Consider the following 7175-nt stretch of genomic DNA (forward strand, 5'->3'; position numbering starts at 1 on the left):
GACTGATGCTTCTAGGTCCTTAATAAATTTCACAGCATAGACTCTTTTCCTCCTAGAAAACCCCATGTACTACTGGTTGCTCCAGAGTGCCAGGTTATTAAGATTTGTGGACTATTTCTTGGACCTTCCAGATAGAGAAGGGGTAGATTATATGTTTCCACTCTTGTCCCATTGGTGTTGCCGGACACATACGTTCGTAGGTGCGTTCAGTGAGTTCAGTGTCACTGTTGATGACATGGCTGTTCTGCTTGCATTACCGTTGGGTGGTGCCGTTTCAGCCCACCATCCTCAATACGCCAAGTTCATTCCCAATATCCTGACCGATCTATATACAGAGTTGGGGAAGAGCTCAACATTTACAAGGCACAGGTAGATGAATCGACTGCCTGGGGGAAATGGCCCCTCAAAACCTAGATTGGTTTCTGGTTTGAAAGCACGAGACCAATAGATGTTATGGCCAGAAAGACAGATAGTCAATGTCATTTCGCAACATTTATTCTCTATGTTGTGTCATTGTTTTTTTTCTTGGGAACCCTAACTATGGCCTTAATACCATCCTGGTTCCTCTTGCGGTTGTTCCAGTTGGTGGTCATCAGCTTTCATTGGCTTTGATGTTTCTTGGATATTTATATGTCCTGATGGATGATATTATTCATTAAACCATGGATTCTAGCTATAAGTGTTGCTTATCATATGTGTTTTCCCCTTTTATGGTAATGTTCATTTGCAAGCACTTGTAGCTAAGCGTCACTCCTTAGTGATTGTCACAGTTATCTGTTATTATCGCTACGTTAGAGGGTGATGGTTATGAGGATGTGTCACTGGACATTTGTCGTGGGATGAGGTGTCTCAATGCTAAGAGAGAGAAGTGGTTTGGCATTGGTGAGATAGAGTAGAAGTTTGCTTCTCTAGAGAATTCTGTTTCTCGTCCATATGCTCAGCATGTCTGCCATGCCTTTCTACATTGGAGTGAGTGTTCCTGAGGGTAGCGATCAATAGTGTGTAGTGGATGTCGATAACCCTATCATTTGGGCTGCTCGATTGTATCTTAGATCCCAGAGTGGCTAGAGAATCAACATATCTATTCTTGGCTCGATTCTGGTCTTCGTAGGTTATCGCCAAGTCTTTGGTCAATTTTTGGATCAATGTTCTATATGACATGATTGTCAATTCTTTTACTGTGGTGTGACCCCCCATTTGTCCAATTACTATCATGGAATCTCCTATGAATTTTACTTTCTTTCCTTTGGAATCTCTTGCTATTGTTAGACCCATCACCGGTGCTTCATATTCTGTGATATTGTGGGAGTAGGGGAATTGCAATTTGAGGGAGTAGGCTGAAGTCTATCTGGTAGGCAAAGACAATATACCTCTGGTTCCTGTAGAGGAATTGGAACTACTGCCATCAAATGTTATAACCCATCTTGCCTTCTCTACTGCCGCGATGAGGGGGAGGTCTTTGGGTATCTCTTCAGAGATGGGGAAATCATCACTAGTAGGAAAAGCAACTAGGAGGTTTGCGACTGCTTGACACTTTATCACTCTAGTTTGGATGTATTCAATACTATTCTCAATCAGCTTCATCATTCATTCAACCAATCTTCTAGAGAGTAGGGATCTATCAATGAAGTACCTGATTGGATCACACTTTTATGTAGTAAAGACTAATGCTAGACACTATTGTTCCATGTGTAAGTAGATGTTCTCTGTTGGTTTCAAAGTTCTACTCGCATAATAGATGGGCCACTCGACTTTTTCGTCATTCTCTTAGGCTACCAAATAGCCTATGGCTTCTAAGTTAGATGTTATGTATATCCTGAATTCTCGACCACCATTTCGATGGGAATTGGTTAAGGCTTTGGGTAATGATCTCGACTACCAAATCATGATTCAGCCACTAGTGATAGCTACACCATCTTCTTCCATGCTTTCCCTTCTCGGGGTCGACTCCTGCTAGTGGTGGTTGTAGGTTGATTACAAGATCTTCCATGAGCTTGCTCATGATCGTCACTTCATTATTGGTGTAGGGGAATGGAGGGGGTGTTGGCCAGTTGCGTGATTACGAGGGCAATGTGTTTTATGTCAACTGTCTATCGTCATGCTTGAACGATACAAAAGTGACAGCTGGTTCATCTTGCGGTGGTTTTGGTTGCTGCCAGACAACCATACCAAACGATCTTACTGACTTTGATTTATTCATATGGAGCCCTAACGGCTTCGCATACACAAGGAATATTAGCAAATGTGGGTTGGCTGTTCTTCTGTCCGACGACCGGGATTCATTATTTGACTCACAAGTATCACGGCTCTGGGAGATGAGAAACGATGTGGAATACCTTCTAAATGTCGGGATCAACACTTCCATAATTCTGGACTGGGCAATTCGAAACCAGAGTTGCGAGGAAGCACAAAGAGACGTGGCTGGGTATGCCTGTGGGAGTAACACCTATTGCACCAACTCCTCAAATGGCGCTGGATATCTTTGCAATTGCCTGCCAGGTTATCAAGGGAATCCCTATCTACACGATGGATGCCGAGGTATGGTATTAAGTTCAAAGAATTTATCTTCTTTTACTTTAAAATTCAAATACAAATATTAAAATTATGAAAGTAGCATGATAAATGCCTTGCTGTTTTGTGTCACATGGAACGGGTTCTATACGGGTTTTGTTCGACCTAAACCCGATCCTATGCCCAATAACACGACTTGACTAGTTGGAATAGGTTCACCAAACCCGACCTGACCCATCCAAATAATAATATATACCAGCATTCTCTCGTATTCCTGTAGGTTAGTCTTAACCCGAAAGTTAATAACAATTACCCGAACAAGATCCCATAGTCGTGTTAATAACAATTAGCAATCTGAATTTTCAGTATCTCCTAATAAGAAAAATAGTATTTAAAAGCATTATTTTTGGGTACGTAGTGGTAGACGGGTCAATTGCTGCCAAGAGCAAGACATGTGAGAAGGCATCCATCAACTATGCATGCGGGAAGAACACCGACTGCTCCAACTCTACCAACAATCGTGGAAACATCTGTCATTGTATGGAAGGTTATCATGGGAATCCTTATCTCTCCAACGGATTCCTAGGTATGTTGTCATTTATAACAATTCCAATGGATGCAAAGGTATGTGGTCATCAAATCTTTACTGTCCAAATGCTTTTAGGTGAATTTGATGCCACTACTGGATTCAAAATCCCCATAAACATGCATAGTTGAGAAGGCATCCATCAACTATGCATGCGGGAAGAACACCGACTGCTCCAACTCTACCAACAATCGTGGAAACATCTGTCATTGTATGGAAGGTTATCATGGGAATCCTTATCTCTCCAACGGATGCCTAGGTATGTTGTCATTTATAACAATTCCAATGGATGCAAAGGTATGTGGTCATCAAATCTTTACTGTCCAAATGCTTTTAGGTGAATTTGATGCCACTACTGGATTCAAAATCCCCATAAACATGGACCTTCCAAATTTCACTCAAAAATCTCTCCATTTACCCTTCTTACTAAAATGACTCCATTTCAAGCATTTTAATTTATTTGGCAAGTTGAGACTGCTTTATGCTTCCTTCAAACTAGTGTCTACTAGACCTCATCCCAAAAAACCACCTCAACCTTAGATTTGGAATCTTAGGACTCCCCTTTTGATAAGGAATTTCACTATGCTCAAAGTCCCCAAAATTCCCGTATCTTTTTCACTTAAATCCCAAAATGCCCCTACTGTTTTTGAACTATTCTAACCTTATGCCTAAACCCTTGAGATGAAATGACTAATTGTGAGTATTAGAACTGGCGGGTTATAGCATTGGATATTCTTTTCCAAACACATACAGGCTCTCCAATACCAGAAACAGATTCATGGCAGTCGGTTGCGACATGTATGGCGCATTGTTTGATTACGAGGACTCTGTGTTCTATGTGGAATGTCGATCATCGTGCTTGAACGATACAAAAGTGACAGCTGGTTCATCTTGCGGTGGTTTTGGTTGCTGCCAGACAACCATACCAAACGATCTTGCTGATTTTGTTGCATACATATGGAGCCGTAACAAATTCGAATACACATGGAACATTAGTAGATGTGGGTTGGCTGTTCTTATGTCCGACGCCCAGGATTCATTTGACTCACAAGTTTCACATCTCTGGGACATAAGAAACAATGTCGAATACCTTCTTAACGTTGGGATAAGAACTTCCATAGTACTGGACTGGGCAATTCGAAACCAGAGTTGCGAGGAAGCACAAAGAGACGTGGCTGGGTATGCCTGTGGGAGTAACACCTATTGCACCAACTCCTCAAATGGCGCTGGATATCTTTGCAATTGCCTGCCAGGTTATCAAGGGAATCCCTATCTACACGATGGATGCCGAGGTATGGTATTAAGTTCAAAGAATTTATCTTCTTTTACTTTAAAATTCAAATACAAATATTAAAATTATGAAAGTAGCATGATAAATGCCTTGCTGTTTTGTGTCACATGGAACGGGTTCTATACGGGTTTTGTTCGACCTAAACCCGATCCTATGCCCAATAACACGACTTGACTAGTTGGAATAGGTTCACCAAACCCGACCTGACCCATCCAAATAATAATATATACCAGCATTCTCTCGTATTCCTGTAGGTTAGTCTTAACCCGAAAGTTAATAACAATTACCCGAACAAGATCCCATAGTCGTGTTAATAACAATTAGCAATCTGAATTTTCAGTATCTCCTAATAAGAAAAATAGTATTTAAAAGCATTATTTTTGGGTACGTAGTGGTAGACGGGTCAATTGCTGCCAAGAGCAAGACATGTGAGAAGGCATCCATCAACTATGCATGCGGGAAGAACACCGACTGCTCCAACTCTACCAACAATCGTGGAAACATCTGTCATTGTATGGAAGGTTATCATGGGAATCCTTATCTCTCCAACGGATTCCTAGGTATGTTGTCATTTATAACAATTCCAATGGATGCAAAGGTATGTGGTCATCAAATCTTTACTGTCCAAATGCTTTTAGGTGAATTTGATGCCACTACTGGATTCAAAATCCCCATAAACATGCATAGTTGAGAAGGCATCCATCAACTATGCATGCGGGAAGAACACCGACTGCTCCAACTCTACCAACAATCGTGGAAACATCTGTCATTGTATGGAAGGTTATCATGGGAATCCTTATCTCTCCAACGGATGCCTAGGTATGTTGTCATTTATAACAATTCCAATGGATGCAAAGGTATGTGGTCATCAAATCTTTACTGTCCAAATGCTTTTAGGTGAATTTGATGCCACTACTGGATTCAAAATCCCCATAAACATGCATAGTTGAGAAGGCATCCATCAACTATGCATGCGGGAAGAACACCGACTGCTCCAACTCTACCAACAATCGTGGAAACATCTGTCATTGTATGGAAGGTTATCATGGGAATCCTTATCTCTCCAACGGATGCCTAGGTATGTTGTCATTTATAACAATTCCAATGGATGCAAAGGTATGTGGTCATCAAATCTTTACTGTCCAAATGCTTTTAGGTGAATTTGATGCCACTACTGGATTCAAAATCCCCATAAACATGGACCTTCCAAATTTCACTCAAAAACCTCTCCATTTACCCCTCTTACTAAAATGACTCCATTTCAAGCATTTTAATTTATTTGGCAAGTTGAGACTGCTTTATGCTTCCTTCAAACTAGTGTCTACTAGACCTCATCCCAAAAAACCACCTCAACCTTAGATTTGGAATCTTAGGACTCCCCTTTTGATAAGGAATTTCACTATGCTCAAAGTCCCCAAAATTCCCGTATCTTTTTCACTTAAATCCCAAAATGCCCCTACTGTTTTTGAACTATTCTAACCTTATGCCTAAACCCTTGAGATGAAATGACTAATTGTGAGTATTAGAACTACAACAACATGGATAGGAGAGGAAAGGGGGTCTGCACCACTTTCTTATTTCAATAGATGGAATCTACATGGGTGAGACCTTAATGCTAAAGTAAATGTAAATGGTCATTTAAAATGATGAATAGAGAACTACAACAATTGACAAGTATTGCCAAACAAAACAAAGAAGAAACCACTTTCTTATTGTAGTATTGCCAAACTACAATAATGCCGCTCGATCCTAGGTGGTGCAAGAATCGAGGTCAAAGTTAGATAATCCTTGCTAACTGGGTGGAGCCAAGGTAGAAGGATGAAACCATGTTCCAAGATCTAAAATCAAGAAAGGAATCAGAGGCCCGAGGAGTTATCCCCGGGTAGACACTTTGACACTCAAGTTAGTAGAAAGCAGGGGGCTGTCAGGCCAGGTAGTTAGGGAATGGTGTTCGTTCGAGCAGAGCAACAGTATGGGAATTAAGAGTTGGATCCTTTACCTTGAGCAGGAGGTACATTTTTATAGTCTAAGATCCATGTCTTGGTCAAATGAGGCTCTTAGGGTTATCGGGATGAGGTTAACCACTGAAGTCGAGGAGTAAGTGCTTGGTCGTGGGGGTGACGTGGAAGAGTTCTTAGGTCTTCGGCTAAGGAACTCGAAGTCAAAATTTAGAATACAAACACCACCCCCCCGTTCCAAAGTCGAGGAGTAAAGTGTTCGGCCTCGGCGTGGCATGGAAGAGTTATTTTGTCTTTGGTTGAGGAACTTAAAGTCAAAATTCAGAATACGAACACCACTCCCGCATTTCTGAAGTCGATGAGTGAAGTGCTCGGCCTCGACGTGGCATGATAGAGTTCTTCGGTCTTCAACTGAGAAAGTTGAAGTCGAAATTCAGTTGGGCACTCAATTTGGGATGCATGACTCGAGGTTGGGCTGGTTTTCCTGGTTGGATCAGTTGGTTCAATGCAGATCCCTTCTCCGCAAAAGGTTGTTAGAGGCATTGTTTCACTTCTCGAGGCTTTATGTGTGCAAAGGGCATAAATTCTTATTCATTTCCCAATCTTATCAAAGCAGCACTTCATCTTTTTCATTGATCTTGTCTTGATCTAGACTGTTAAGAACCCTTAAATGGGGGGAAGAGCATTTCCCTTTCGTCATTTGCAAAAGAAGTCACTTGCAGAGCTCGATAAGGAGTAGTCTTTGGTGCTCGGTGTTTGCTTCAATTCTACGGCCTTCCGTTCTTATTGCTAGTTAGGATGTCTTCCTCGTCCTTTTGATCCTTTTCAT

Source organism: Nelumbo nucifera, chromosome 5, assembly GCF_055504915.1.
Source record: "Nelumbo nucifera cultivar China Antique chromosome 5, China Antique-T2T, whole genome shotgun sequence".
Classification (NCBI taxonomy): domain Eukaryota; kingdom Viridiplantae; phylum Streptophyta; class Magnoliopsida; order Proteales; family Nelumbonaceae; genus Nelumbo; species Nelumbo nucifera.